This window comes from Bison bison, unplaced genomic scaffold (assembly GCF_000754665.1).
Source record: "Bison bison bison isolate TAMUID 2011002044 unplaced genomic scaffold, Bison_UMD1.0 scf7180017864358, whole genome shotgun sequence".
Taxonomy (NCBI): Eukaryota; Metazoa; Chordata; class Mammalia; order Artiodactyla; family Bovidae; genus Bison; species Bison bison.
The window spans coordinates 2,303,071-2,318,103 of NW_011494930.1; the positions used below are offsets into that span (position 1 = coordinate 2,303,071).

At 36.5% G+C, this 15,033-nt stretch overlaps 1 protein-coding gene across 2 annotated transcripts in view; it reads left to right on the forward strand.

The window, feature by feature from the left end:
- The window catches only part of PCDH9 (protocadherin 9), a 1,139,636-nt gene that overhangs the window by 254,879 nt on the left and 869,724 nt on the right, over positions 1-15,033 (forward strand). The window lies entirely within an intron of this gene.

Sequence of the window (15,033 nt, forward strand, 5' to 3'; positions counted from 1 at the left end):
GGTTCGTCTAGTCAAGGCTAGGATTTTTCCTGTGGTCATGTATGGATGTGAGAGTTGGACTGTGAAGAAGGCTGAGCGCCGAAGAATTGATGCTTTTCAACTGTGGTGTTGGAGAAGAGTCTTGAGAGTCCCTTGGACTGCAAGGAGATCCAACTGGTCCATTCTGAAGGAGATCAACCCTGGGATTTCTTTGGAAGGAATGATGCTAAAGCTGAAACTCCAGTACTTTGGCCACCTCATGCGAAGAGTTGACTCATTGGAAAAGACTCTGATGCTGGGAGGGATTGGGGGCAAGAGGAGAAGGGGACGACAGAGGATGAGATGGCTGGATGGCATCAATGACTCGATGGACGTGAGTCTGAGTGAACTCCGGGAGTTGGTGATGGACAGGGAGGCCTGGCGTGCTGCTATTCATGGGGTCTCAAAGAGTCGGACACGACTGAGCGACTGATCTGATCTCATCTGAAGCCAGCAAAAAAAGTGGCTTGCTGGAAAATTGCAAAATTGGAGTTCCAATGTTTCTGCTCATTTTTACAATGATTTTGATAGGAAGATAAATGGTTATGATTTGTTTCCAATTATTAGTTATTAAATTGAGAAATTTACCTGGAAAGAATGAAAAAAAAATAATAGAAAAACAAACTGAAAGTCTTTGAGTTTGGGGGTTGAAAAATGAAGAGTAATGAAAGGTTGCATTAGGTGAGTATTATTATGTATGCTTAAATGTTCTCACCAGAATTGCAATATGCTTTCCTGGTTGGGAAAAATGATGAATAAGCATAGTTCCATAATGCATATTGATCATTCAAAAGCACACTGCAAACTAAAAGGCAAAACAACTTAGTCAAGGCTCTTAAAACACATCCAGGGAATTATGCCAATAAAGGAAGTTGCTTTCCAGGGAACATTGGGATATATTAGTTTTTGAATGAAGAGGTTAACCACTGAAGCACTTTTTTAGAAGGGGTAGAAAGACAGCAAATCTTGAAAATAGATAATTCTTCATGGTTGTGGACAGGCCTCCATGAGAATCTACACAGGATATTTTCAAGAAGTACATAATCAAAAGAGTGAAAATTTGCAGAAGACTGCATTTATATCCTTTTTAAGAAGCCATTATATTTTTTTCATGCTTCTTACCTTGAACAGCTTTTCACATATAAATTCCATCTCAGGACAAATTGGAAGAAGATATATTCCCCTCTCCTTCTGTTCTTCTTTCCTGATAACAAAAGATTTCAACAATAAATATTTTAGCAAAACTATAATTTCATGTCTTGACTTGGTATTATGAGTTCCATGACAGCAGATCCCTTTTCCCTTATTTTTGCATAATCAGAGTTTAAGTCAAAATATTTATTGAGTAAATTAAGAAATTGATAAAAATAAATTAACAGATTTATTTAAAATTACAGAATAAACTAAGCTATTTTTAGAAGCTAATTTGATTTCAGACCAGCATGATTTTGCTAGAATTATCTCTCTGATATAATTCAACTCTAAGTTGAACTCTTAACTGAAGAAACAATAAAACTCCTTTAAGATGCCAAAATACATCTAGTCCTCACTTAAATTTACAGCTAATCCATTAAAATTAAGGTGTAATTTATTATAAGGCATCAATGTGTGTGTATTATAAATAGGCATTAAATAACATTTGTTTTCAATGTAGATATGTAATAGGTACTATTAAGACATTTAGAAGAAAAATGTATTAATAATGAAAGTATAAGAAAGGAAATTTATAGTCTTATAAGTCTTGAGTTAACTAACTTTTGCTGATTAAACACCTTTATCTTTTTCTCTAAATTTCACACTTTAAAAATAAATTTGTTCTATGTACATAGTGCTTTGCTTAACATGATACAGCTATCCATCTAGGGGACTTCCTGGGGACCCAGCAAGTGAGACTCTACACTTCCACTGTAGGGGGTTCTGGTTCAACAGATCCCTGGTTGGGGAACTAAGATCTTGCGTGCCACAGGGCATGGCCAAAAAAAAAAAAAAAAATTAATGCAAAAAATCCACAATGAACAAAAACTATCAAAAAAATTTTTTTAAGTGCAAGCATCTAGGATCTTAGCAGTGCCAAGAAGCATGTTTCAGGATATTGAAGAAGATTGAGGGGTTGGTGAGGGGAGGGGAGAAAAATGGAAAGTTTCTGGGAGTGGAAATGAAAACAGAAAAGCCACATGTGATTAAACAAAAGATGGAGGTGGGTATTCAAGACAAATTCACCTGTTTCATCATTTTGCTCCACGTACACATTCTAGTAATACACTGCAGAAATAAAAATAAAGTACTACTACCTGTTGAAATAGGAGAGAATCTTATAAATATGATATTGAATAAAAGAAGCCAGCTACCAGAAAACTTTATTGTGCAGTTCCATTTCCATAGAGATTTAAGAGAAGGCAAAAGTAATTTATGATGTTAGAACTCAGGAAAAGTGGTTAGGGAGGTTGTTATAATTGGGAGAGGGGACAAGAAAGCCTCTTTAATGCTGATAATATCCTAATTCTTGATCTAGCTCACAGGACAACAAACATTTTTCCATAAAGAGTCATATAATCTGTTTCAACTACTCAGCTCTGCTGTTCCTATGCAAAGGCAACTATAGATAATATGTAAATAAATAGCCATTGTTGTATAAAAAAAAAGAAAAAAAAAAGAATTCATTCTATGTATATAGTGTTTTTCTTGCCTTAAAATTCATAACATCATAAAATAAAATATTACTTTTTTTAAAAGAAGATAGCACAAACAATTTAAAAAGTAGGCAGAAAATCAGCTACACAGTGGTCACACTAATGCTATATAGTATATTATAGTACTGTACAATGTTATAGCAATATATTAAAGTGTTATATATACACATATGTAGTAAAAGCACACACACACACATATATGTGCATATTCTTTAAACTATCTTTCTAGAAACTTTCAAAATGGATTTATTGAGGTAAAATTGAAGGGAATAAGATGCACATATTTAAAATGCAATTTGATAGGTTTTGAAATGTGGGTATACCTGTGAAGCCATCACCACAGTCAAATAGTGGATCCTTCAAACACCAACTTTTGCGTTCCAGTCCACTATGATGAAAAGGACATCTTTTTTTTGGTGCTGTTCAACTTCAGCTTCTTTGGCATTAGTGGTTGGGGCATAAACTTGGACTACTGTGATACTGAATGGTTTGCCTTAGAAACAAACAGAGAACATCCTGTCATTTTTGAGACTGCACCCAAGTACTGCATTTCAGACTCTTTCATTGAAAATGAGGGCTACTCCCTTTCTTCTAAGAGATTCTTGTCCACAGTAGTAGATATAATGGTCATCTGAATTAAATTTGCGCATTGCTGTCTATTACAAAGTAGAAATGCAGAAGTAGCAAGCTCGGCCTTGAAGTACAAAATAAAGCAGAGCAAAGGCTAACAGAGTTTTGTGAAGAGAATACACTGGTAATAGCAAACACCCTATTTTAACAACATAAGAAATGACTCTACACTTGGACATCACCGGATGATCAATACTGAAATCAGATTGATTATATACTTTGCAGGTAAAGAAGCTCTATACAGTCCGCAAAAACAAGACTGGTAGCTGACTGTGGCTCAGATCATGAACTCATTGCATAATTCAGACTTAAATTGAAGAAAGTAGGGAAAACCATTAGGCCATTAAGGTCTGAATCAAATCCCTTATGATTATGTAAGCAATGTGTCCTTGATGGACCAGTGTGTCCATCAAAGCTCACTTGATGTCTGGCTTTATTGAATCTATAGTCACATAGATTCAAGGGATTCAATCTGATAGACAGTTACTGAAGAACTATGAATGGAGGTTTGTAATATTGTCCAGGAGGCAGTGATCAAAACCATCCCTAATAAAAAGAAATGCAAAAAGACAAAATGGTTGTCTAATGGGGCCTTATGAATAACTGAGAAAAGAGAAGTGAAAGACAGAAGAAAAGGAAAAATATACCCATCTGAATGCAGAGTTCCAAAGAATAGCATGGAGACGTAAGGAAGCCTTCCTAAGTGAACAATGCAAAGAAATAGAGGAAAAGAGTAGAATGGGGAAGACTAGCGATTTCCTCAAGAAAATTAGAAACATCAAGGGATTATTTCATGCAAAGAGGGACCAATAAAGGGCAAAAACAGTATGGACCTAAGAAGCAAAAGATATTAATAACTATATAAAAAAAGGTCTTAATGACTCAGACAACCATGATACTGTGATCACTAATCTAGAGCCAGACATCAAGTGGGCCTTAGGAAGCATTGCTACAAATAAAGCTAATGGAGGTAATGAAATTCTAGTTGAGGTAGTTAAAATCCTAAAGACGATACTGATAAAGTGCTGCACTCAATATGCCAGCAAGTTTGGAAAGCTCAGCAGTGGCCACAGGACTGGAGAAGGTCAGTTTTCATTCTAATCCCAAAGAAGGGCAATGTCAAAGAATGTTCAAACTATAGCACAATTGCACTCATGTCACATGCTAACAAAGTAATGCTCATAATTCTCCAAGCTAGGCTTTAACAACATGTGAACCGAGAACTTCCAGATGTTCAAGCTGGTTTTAGAAAAGGCAGAGGAACCAGAGATCAAATTGCCAACATCCATTGGATCATCAAGAAAGCAAGAGAATTCCAGAAAAAAGAACATTTGCTTATGTTTCATTGACTACACTGAAGTCTTTGACTATGTGGATCACAGCAAAGTGTGGATAATTCTTAAAGAGGTGGGAATACCAGACCACATTACCTGCCTCCTTTGAAATCTGTATGCAGGTCAATAAGTAACACTTAGAACTAGTCATGGAACAACTGACTGGTTCAAAATTGGGAAAGGAGTATGGCAAGGTTGCATATTGTCACCCTGTTTATTTAAGTTATATGCAGAGTATATTATGCAAAATGCTGGACTGCATGAAGCACAAGCTGAATTAAGAATGCTGGAAGAAATACCAATAACCTCAGATATGCAGACAAAACCACCCTAGTGGCAGAAAGCAAAGAGGAACTAAAGAGCCTCTTGATGAAAGTGAAATAGGAGAGTGAAAAAGATGGCTGAAACCTCAACATTCAAAAAACGAAGATCGTGGCATCTGGTCCCATCACTTTATGGCATATAGATAGGAAAACAATGGAAACAGTGACAGATTTTATTTTCTTGGGCTCCAAAATCACTGCATGATTTTGCATGGTGACTGTAGCCATGAAATTAAAAGACTTTTGCTTCTTGGAAGAAAAGCTATGACAAACCTAGACAGCATATTAAAAAGCAGAGATATTACCTTGCTAACAAAGGTCCATATAGTCTATGCTATGGTTTTTCCAGTAGTCCTGTAAGGATGTGGGTATTGGACCAGAAAGAAAGCTTGAGTGCTGAGGAATTGATACTTTGGAACTGTGGTGTTGGATAAGACTCTTGAGAGTCCCTTGGACTGTAAGGAGATCAAACCAGTCAATCCTAAAGGAAATCAATCCTGAATATCCATTGGAAGGATGGATGCTGAAGCTGAAACTCCAGTAATTTGGCCACCTGATGCGAAGAGCTGACTCATTAGAATAGACCCTGATATTGGGAAAGATTGAAGGCAGGAGGAAAAGGGGATGACAGAACATGAGGCGTTGGATGGCATCACGGAATCAATGGACATGAGTTTGAGCAAGCTCCAGGAGATGGTGAAGGACAGGGAAGCCTGGCGTGTTGCAGTCCATGGGATCGCAAATAGTCAGAAATGACTGAGCAACCGAACACCACCACCAACAGAAGTTCCCTCAAGACTTTGTAACCATGCCCTCCCATCTTTCCTCAGCAATACTTTCCCCAGTCTACTGCTTTGGACATGGACTTGCTTTTAACTTATTACATAGTACACATCCAACACATGGAAATTAAGTAAATTAATATTAAGCTCATGCTCCAGCATGACTTTTTCCAAAGAGAATATTTTAGTTAATTTTTGATGTCAATGGCAAAATCATAATTATGACCTTTTGAATGTGTTCCTGTGGAGAAAAAAAAAAAAAGAAAACAAGAGGGCTTCCCTCAATAGCAATAGAGATTTTGAATATTTCGTGAAGAGCAAGGAAACATTCATATTAATTTTTCATGAATTATATTTGAAATGACTTGGTTTGGACATTTGACTACATTTGTCCAATATTCTAGTAATGACCTATAACAGATGGCTTGGCTAACACAGGAGAGTTAAGAAAGCATGCTAACCCATTTTCACCTGTCCATTTAGAAGAAAATAGAATACAGCACCATAGTAAATAATAACTTCTCTAGTATGTATACACACACATTTATTAGATATTTTACTGATAAAAAGAATGTATAGCTCAAATTTACAAATAACTTATTCCATATTATATTTCATATAACCAACTGAATCTTACAGAATATTTTTATTTAATTGGCAAATGACAAATGAGTATACTTGCAACATACATGTTGCTGATATTTTCATTTATGTTAATAGAAAAAACAGAAGTAGGACACATTTCAGAACTTTACTCATTCATCAACAATGTAAGCACTTGTTTGTGATTGTGTTTAGTCACTGGCTTACAAAATTCCTGAATATTTAACAGGTTTTTAACACCTCTAGTACACCACTTCTCATAGAGTGTTGTACTCCTAAACAAAAGTCTGACCAATTGCCATTGAGTACTGTGAGAGTACTAATAGGAACTTTTGCCCTTTAGTAATTAATCATCTGTTTTTAATCAATCTTTGCTAAAGTTAGCTAATTTTCACCAGATTATAAAGTTCTATATCACTTGATTTAAAAAATTCAATGTTTTGCTATCATCCCTTTACATTAAAATATACTGATTAAAGGTAAAATATAAAAATCACATTCTGCTGATTTTCTGATAAAGAATTTAGAGCAGTACATGGACTAGCAGTTGTATTCAGGTTTTGTTTTTCTGAAGGGCCAAGAAAACAGTTATAGCAACCAGAGCTTCTGTTTTCCCTGACAAGTTTCCTCCTCATCCTCTTTTACTTTGTTTCTTTTTTCTTCTTCAGATAGAGATCTTCATAATATGGGACATCCTTAAAACACAGTTGTCTGTTACTGACATAATTTACTTTATTTGTTTATAATCTTTCTGAGTCTTTATAAAGATATAGCCTTTGCCTAAAAATTGCAGTTAAGTATGCATTCTTTCCAGTCCAGCTTGTTTTTAAATGTTTCCCAACTGCCTTTTAAGTTATTTTTTTTCCCCCTGTTGGCTGCTGGTAGCCATGACAACAACCTGTGCTTAGACATTGTGAGTTCCTCTCCATACAAGAGATTTGGAAAGCCTGGCAAGATGCCAGGGATATGTGTTGATTCAGATCTTTGAGAGGGTCCATTTAGCTATCCAGTCTTTGATCCAAATTGAGAGTACTTTGGTCTGTTTGCTTCCCCTCAGGCAAACTATCTTTCCTTTACTTGTTTCAAATTCTTGACTTGGATATTAGGTATTACTTCAAGTAACTGTTGAAAAAAAAAATCACTTCAAATATGTCTTTGTGTTCTTTCCTATTTCCTGGAAGTTGATTATGTTAGCATATAGAAGATGCAGTTTTACTGTAGAATTTCTGGTGTGCCTTTTGAAATTGTGTTACAAAGGATGTTAATGTGATTGCATTGTTATGGGTAAAGGAAAGCAAATGGCAATTGGTGAAGAGAAAAGGATAGTGGGACTGGAGTACCAATTTGGAACAGGTGTTGATCATTTTTGTCTAGATTAAGTAGTACAATTATAAACAGTCTTTTAAAATAAAGGCTCAAAAAGGCTGAAACAAAGGCTTTCCATGAGAGCTCCCCTAGTCCCCCTCCTAAAACAGAAATGTTCACTGTAAAATAGAAGTTGCAAAGTGGTTAAGAGTAGTTGGTTGGAAATAAGAGCCAAAAGACAAAACTGCATTGCAGTGATTGGCTTGATTTGGTGAATAAATTGCTATTTTCAGATTCAATTTGTATCAGTGGGCAAAACTCTGTACACCTGCAGACCCTGTCAGTATCAGGGCAATGTAGCAGCCAATCTTAAACAATCCATTTCCCTTTCAATAATAATTGCACCCCATTCCTGAAGCCTCAGAGGAGGAAAGAAGGCTTTGATATCTGATTGGCAAGCAATATTCTTTTCTATCACTAATGGAAAGAATACCACGGTTTGTAAATTTAAAGAATATCTCAGGAAAGTCTGTCTCCTTGTTTTAAAAAGAGCCAAGAGTGTTGAATTGTTGGAAAGATTCATCTTTATTAAATGTGACTGAACACTGGAAGAGTAAGATACTGTTTCCTGCAAGAAAGTAAAGAAATCACATTTTGGTTATTTGCAATGCTCAGTGTAGCAGGTTGAGTTAAATAGGTGTTCATGGAAGTCATGCATATTTCTTGGCTAAGGAGAAAGGTAGCAAAGTTATTTCACAGCTCTTCACCATGGAGGGGGCAGGGTGTGGGGTGTAATACCCTAGTCTTCCTAAGCTCTGATTCAGGTTCCTAGTTAGAGACCTTGTCCATTCTAGCACTTGGAGGCTGGAGCAATTTTATGAAATGAAAAAAATTTTTCATTTTGAGGTAATGATAGATGTGAATTAATTAATTCATAAATACTCTTTTCTAACTTTCCACTTTATGAATATTAACAAAAATGCAAGTGATATATTTCATGCATGTATATTGAAAGAAAGAAAAAAAATTTACCTTTGAAAATGACATCATAATTACTATAAAAAGTGCCACATCCACATGTTTTAGTACATCCATAGTAGCGTATAAAATTTTTTAAACTCAGAGATACAAAAGGAGAAAATATGTGATTTATTTCAATGATACTTTTCTAGTATCAAAAACTTTTATGGGTACTTGAATAAAATAAAGCTAGACTACTTGTCAGTAAGTACACATTCAAGTATTTAATGATTCCTTTTTCCTGTTATATTCATTTATTAAATATTTATTGAGTGTCTGCTACTCAGGCACTGTGCTAGGTGAAAGAAATAAAGCTCTGAGTGGTTCCTGCAGAAATCCACTTTCTCTTCTAAAGAGGGCTTATAGGTAGAACAAAATATTCTTCCTTGTCTGCTAGTAGCTGTACGGTATAGCAATATAACTTAAGCAGTTGCCACTTGGCATCTTGAGTTTGAAGCTTGACTAGGACTACATTGGATACCATAGGAGTGAATTGTACTTTGAATGACAGGAATTGGAAAGGGAGACAAACTTTGATAGAGGAATAGGTTTCTTTTATTTCATGTAGGCAAAGGGGAAAAAAGAATAGAAATGCCAAATTAATATGCAGATATTTATATAATGAAGACATTCACACTTAACTGTATACTTTGGTTGGAAGCTCTAGTTTTACCTCAGTTTTCTTCTACTCATCTTCATTGGTGTTTTAACTGAAGATGGGAATTTTGTATAGTCAGATTTTGTGGCCTCAAAGCATTTCATATACCAAATAACATTTTTCTAAAGTCCCATATGATTCAGGTTAGCAGATGCCAGATACACAGTCCATTTAAAACCAAACACATTGCTACTAGTGTTATGATGATTCTATTCCCATTACTCTGCATATAATATATTATAACAGGCTGGACTGATTTATTTGACCTCTTGTCAGATATTTGTTTATTGACTGAAATCTACATGGCATTTTTTCCCTGTGGGGATTTGGCTAGTGTATAAAAGCAACATGCCAACTACATATTTTACTGTTTTGATCTTTCCAGCTGCTTTCTTGATGGACAGTCTGTTCCTGATTTTTGTCATTGCTTTGCAGGCAGTCTGGGAAGAAGGGAATATCCGCATTTCAGCTCCCAATGTGGGGATATTTTTTCAGGAATATCAACCCTTCTGATCCATATTTTGTAATGTAATAAGTTATTTTAGTAATCCAGACAGATACAGATAATGCTTGGGTTGCTATGGATTCAACAAAGCTTTACTTGAGCAGTGAATCCAAAAGTAATTTTGTCTGTCAATGTACTTCACTCCTATTTAACTGCAGCTTGTCAGTGGCTGGTGGGAAGGCAGGTGGCTGGATGCATTGACATTAGTCACACATGACATAACATAGTCAAACTGGGATAAGTGAATATCACATAACCAAATAAAAGCTTTTTTGTTGTTTTTCTATATTTTTTCACAGATGGATTCTGCCTATAAGCAGTGCTTGACTTTTAGAAAAAAGAAACATACACTACACACAGATTAAAAAAAAAACAACGTAGTCCGTGTGCATTCTGAAATGCACTCAAATAGACTCAAAGGCTTATTTGTATAAAATTGATAAAAAATATTTTCACTCAAACTTAGAAAATGGGTTAATAGCTAGCAAATTCTTAATTTGTAAATGATTTAGAGAGACCTCTAATAAGAAATTGTTAGATAAAAGCCACCTTATCCAGTTACCATACATATCTAGGCACTTGTCTTTCTCAGTTAACTGTTACATGGAGAAAACAGTTTGTCTTTGCGCCTGGAGTGTGCCTGATACTCCCCTTTGTTGACTCTGAAGTTTTGCTCTGTTCCCTCCAGGGTTCTCCCTAAGCTTCCTCACTGCCCTCCAGATGTTGTTTCTCTGTCTTCTCTAACTCTTCTCTAGTCTGCTGTAGCTTGCAATTATCCTTCGTCTCCTGAAGCAGTCACTGAATATGTCCTCTGGCCATGGTGCTTTTCTGGCCCTGGGAATCCACCAGTGAAAGAGTACAAGAGCCTTCTGTCATGAGCGTACAGTCTTGTGGGAGATCCATAAAAGGCAAACATTACAATAGAAATATATACATAGTAAAAAGAAAGGACCTACTACCCGATGGAAGATGTTGAGAAAGCCCTCACAGTCATCAATTTGAACTGACATTTTCAAAAAGAGAAAATTCTCATGTGAACTTTGTGAGGGAGGGCATTTTAAGAAATGGATAAAACATATGCCATGAAAAATGAGGATGTTCAAGGAGCAGTGCTCAATTTAGGACTGCTTAAAGGAAAAGTGAGAAACAAGCAAGGTAGGTGAGGATGGTTGTCATGATATTTGTAAAGTCATGAGATCAGGAATGTTCTACTTGCCAAATAAGTTCAAACATTATAATGGTTTCAAGTTAGGTGCAGGGGATGACATGGTCATATTTAAATTTCAGAAAGAAAATTAAATTATCAGGATGCATTATTGAGTTTAGAGGCACAGAGACTAGTGTTTGTCACTCAGTCGTGTCTGACTCTGCAACCCCATGGACTGAAGCCTGCCAGGCTCTTCTGTCCATGGGATTTCCCAGGCAAGAATACTGGAGTGGGTTGCCATTACCCTTCTCCAGGGGATCTTCCCAACCCAGGGATCCAATCTGGGTCTCCCGCATTGCAGGTGGATTCTTTACCACCTGAGCCATCAGTGAAGAGGGAGCATTACAATACTGAAGTAAAGGATGAGAGAAGGCTGAGATGTTTAGGAGAGAAGATTGTGTCTAGAGCTTGAAAATGTATGGAGAATGAAAAGAAGGAAGAGTCTAGAAGAGAGATGGCAAATTAAGCCCTGAATTGCATCTCTTCTCACCTTGTACTCACTGTGCTAAACAATCAGAGTAATCATTCTAACTAAACCTAGTTATAGCTCAAGAAAACACTTCTGACAGCCACCCCCAATCAATAAGGGGGATCAAATGAGGGAACATATATTTGCTACCATTGACATAGGGTGAATACTAGATTATCAATTCACTGGGGAATCTCACGGGAGAATATGCTCAATTAAGTAACTCATTATTTGGCCATCCCATTTATTGTCACGTCACATATCTCGTTTATTTATGTTCCTATTGAAATGCAGTATGAATCTCTCAGTTTAAATTAATTTTACCCATTTATGACTCTTTTTCTAACTAAAGTGAAGGTTCATTTGAAACCCTAGAGGTGTTATTTGCCAACATTAATTTTCTAGTTTCAAACATAATTTGCACATAATTAGCAATTAGTTTATGTTTGCTGAATGGATATCTTAGCCATTTTGACCACCACAAGCCAATATCTACAGAATGATGACACACAAAAACGTATTGCGTGTCATTGACAGGTGAATTGTTTCAAATCAAACAAAATTTGGTAAAACACAAAAAACAGGGTAGCAAAGAGTTGGATTACTATTAATCAAAGGAAAGTATATAAATATGTCTGGATTGAAATATTCTTAAATCGAGCTGAGTTGTATATCTGTGGGTCTTTGAAGTTGGAATCTTCTCTCATCTACACCACTAGTTCTAAATTAATATACACTTTCTGGAGTAACAGCCTGAGGTTGTTGGGTCTGTAATATTCTCTATGCACAGCAAAAACTTTTAACATTAGTGCCCCTACTCTATTACTGATAAGCTCATTTGCAGTATAATTTTAATTACTCATAGACTGTTCACAGCAAGAATTTCTTAAATTCCTAAAGATTTTGTAATTCTTGTTTTGTGAAAAGTTGTTAAAGGCAGTCATTATTTTACATTTGGGACAAATTCAAATTCTAAAAACACCAATTCAGTAAAAATGTTTTAGCTATGAATTAGCCTTCAAAATCCCCCTTCAGAATTGATACAAAAATGTAAAAATAGAACTATCTCCTCAGTAAACCTGGGATCATGGACACATACACAGTAACAGGTGGGCACCTCTCCTTTCCCGTCATGGTGACTATCTGCTCGTACCCATCTGCCTTATCTTTGTAAACAGGGATATTTTACACTGTAAGGGAATATCAATGTCTATAAATTTCTTAGAGAGCAAGATTTACTTAGATACCCAAAAGTGACAGTGTAATTCACTTAAAGTGAAACTTCATTTATAGTAAAGCTGAATGAACATTGAGATATCTAAAATGTTGTTTAAATTGCATTTTTGGTTTATACAGAGCCACTTTTATTGGAGCAGGCTTTGCTTATGAAATCAAATTGAATTCTACTCTATTTCTGTTCAACAGATCACAGTTCTGCCCTAAATAAAATCATTCTATTTTTCTAAACAGTGGAAGATGGGGATATGGCTAGCTTTGTCTGGCTCGCTCCTGATTCACATCTGCCCATGTATCAGCAGCTTCTTCTTCATATATATATTTCAATAGCATCCACATTGTTAAGTTCAGAACTATTGAAGGTTTCATTGATTGCATTGTCCTTCTGAGAGTGCTAGAAATACTCTCAGAGGAGAAAAAAATGTCTTGTAGGAAATATCATTGAGTACTTAATGGGTGCCCTTGGGTCCTAGGTAGTAGGTACTATTCCTGAAAAAAACTCTGTGGTGCAAGAAGTACACTCTTGGAGGCTTATATGGTGAATTCTCATGTAGAACCCACACATAAATGTAATAATATGAAAGAGAAAATGCTTTTATATCAAATCAATATTGTTATACTAAGATGATTGCTAAAGCATTAGCCATGAAACAAGTCAAATGTGCTTGTATTCTAGTTGGGATACATAGTAGCTTTGGTGATGTAATGGGTCAGTGAACTATTGGAGAGAATATGGGGAAAGTACAAATAAAATTTACTGAGTTGAGACCAAAACTCATTTAGAAGAAGTTCATTTGCTAAGCTCTAGAGAAGACTTGTAGGATTATAAAGCTTGAGGTAAATTGGCAAGATGATTGGGAAAATGACACAATAACTTCCTCTCATAGAGGCTTTGAGCCAATCTACTTATTTGTGAATCCAATTTATCAAATTCATCTCTTAAATTATATAGCTTGCTTTTCCTGAGTAGTTTAAATTGTCTTACAGACATTATCTCATTTGTCCTCATAAAGAGACGGTAAGTTACTATTGAATGATTGCTTCATGGAGTGAGTATGCTAATGAATGGCAATTCAAAGTAAGAGTTTTTAATCCTTACTGTATCACCCACTGGTTTTGTGACAATGATAAGTAAGGTAACCTCCATTAGCCTTATTTTCTTTATCTTTACCATGGAGATATATTCAGACTTTTCACTTAATATCAGGGGCATATTGTAAGAAGTTACAACGATACTCAAGAACATTCTTGGAATTCTTCCAAAGAAAAGACTTGAACTAAATTTCAATAAACTTAAAGCTATACCACAGCATGTTTTGTTATTGAATTAACCTCATTTAAGGCAGCATAGCGGAGAAGGCAATGGCACCCCACTCCAGTACTCTTGCCTGGAAAATCCTATGGATGGAGGAGCCTGGTAGGCTGCAGTCCATGGGGTCGCTAAGAGTCGGACACGACTGAGGGACTTCACTTTCACTTTTCACTTTCATGCATTGGAGAAGGAAATGGCAACCCACTCCTGTGTTCTTGCCTGGAGAATCCCAGGGACTGTGGGGCCTGCTGGGCTGCCGTCTATGGGGTCGCACAGAGTCAGACACGACTGCAGTGACTTAGCAGCAGCAGCAGCAAGGCAGCATAGAGCTTCCCTGATAGCTCAGTTGATAAAGAATCTGCCTGCAATGCGGGACACCTGGGTTCGATCCCTGGGTTGGGAAGATCCCCTAGAGAAGGGAAAGGCTACCCACTCCAATATTCTGGCCTGGAGAATTCCATGAACTGTATAGTCCACGGGGGTCACAAAGAGTTGGACACGATTGAGCAACTTTCACTTTCAGGGCTTCCCTGGTGGCTCAGACGGTGAAGAATCTGCCTGCAATATGGGAGGCCTGGGTTTGATCCTTGGGTTGGAAAAATGCCCTGGATAGGGGCATGACAACCCACTCCCATATTCTTGCCTAGAGATCCCCATGGACAGAGGAGCCTACAGTCCATGGGGTCACAAAGGGTCAGACACCAGCAAGTGACTTAGCGTGGCAAAAGGCAGCATATTCTTGTAGATACTAGAATGACTTTAAATATTAAAATTTAAAAACATTTCTTAAGCCAGAAATACTTACAAGGAGTTGTGCTGGTGAGGGAGTTACAGAGATGATTGATACAGTTGCTGCTTTTCAGGAACTTCTATCTAGAAGAACAGACATGGTAAGAACTTGATAAAACAGAAAAGGTTGAGAGCTATAACTACTGCCATGA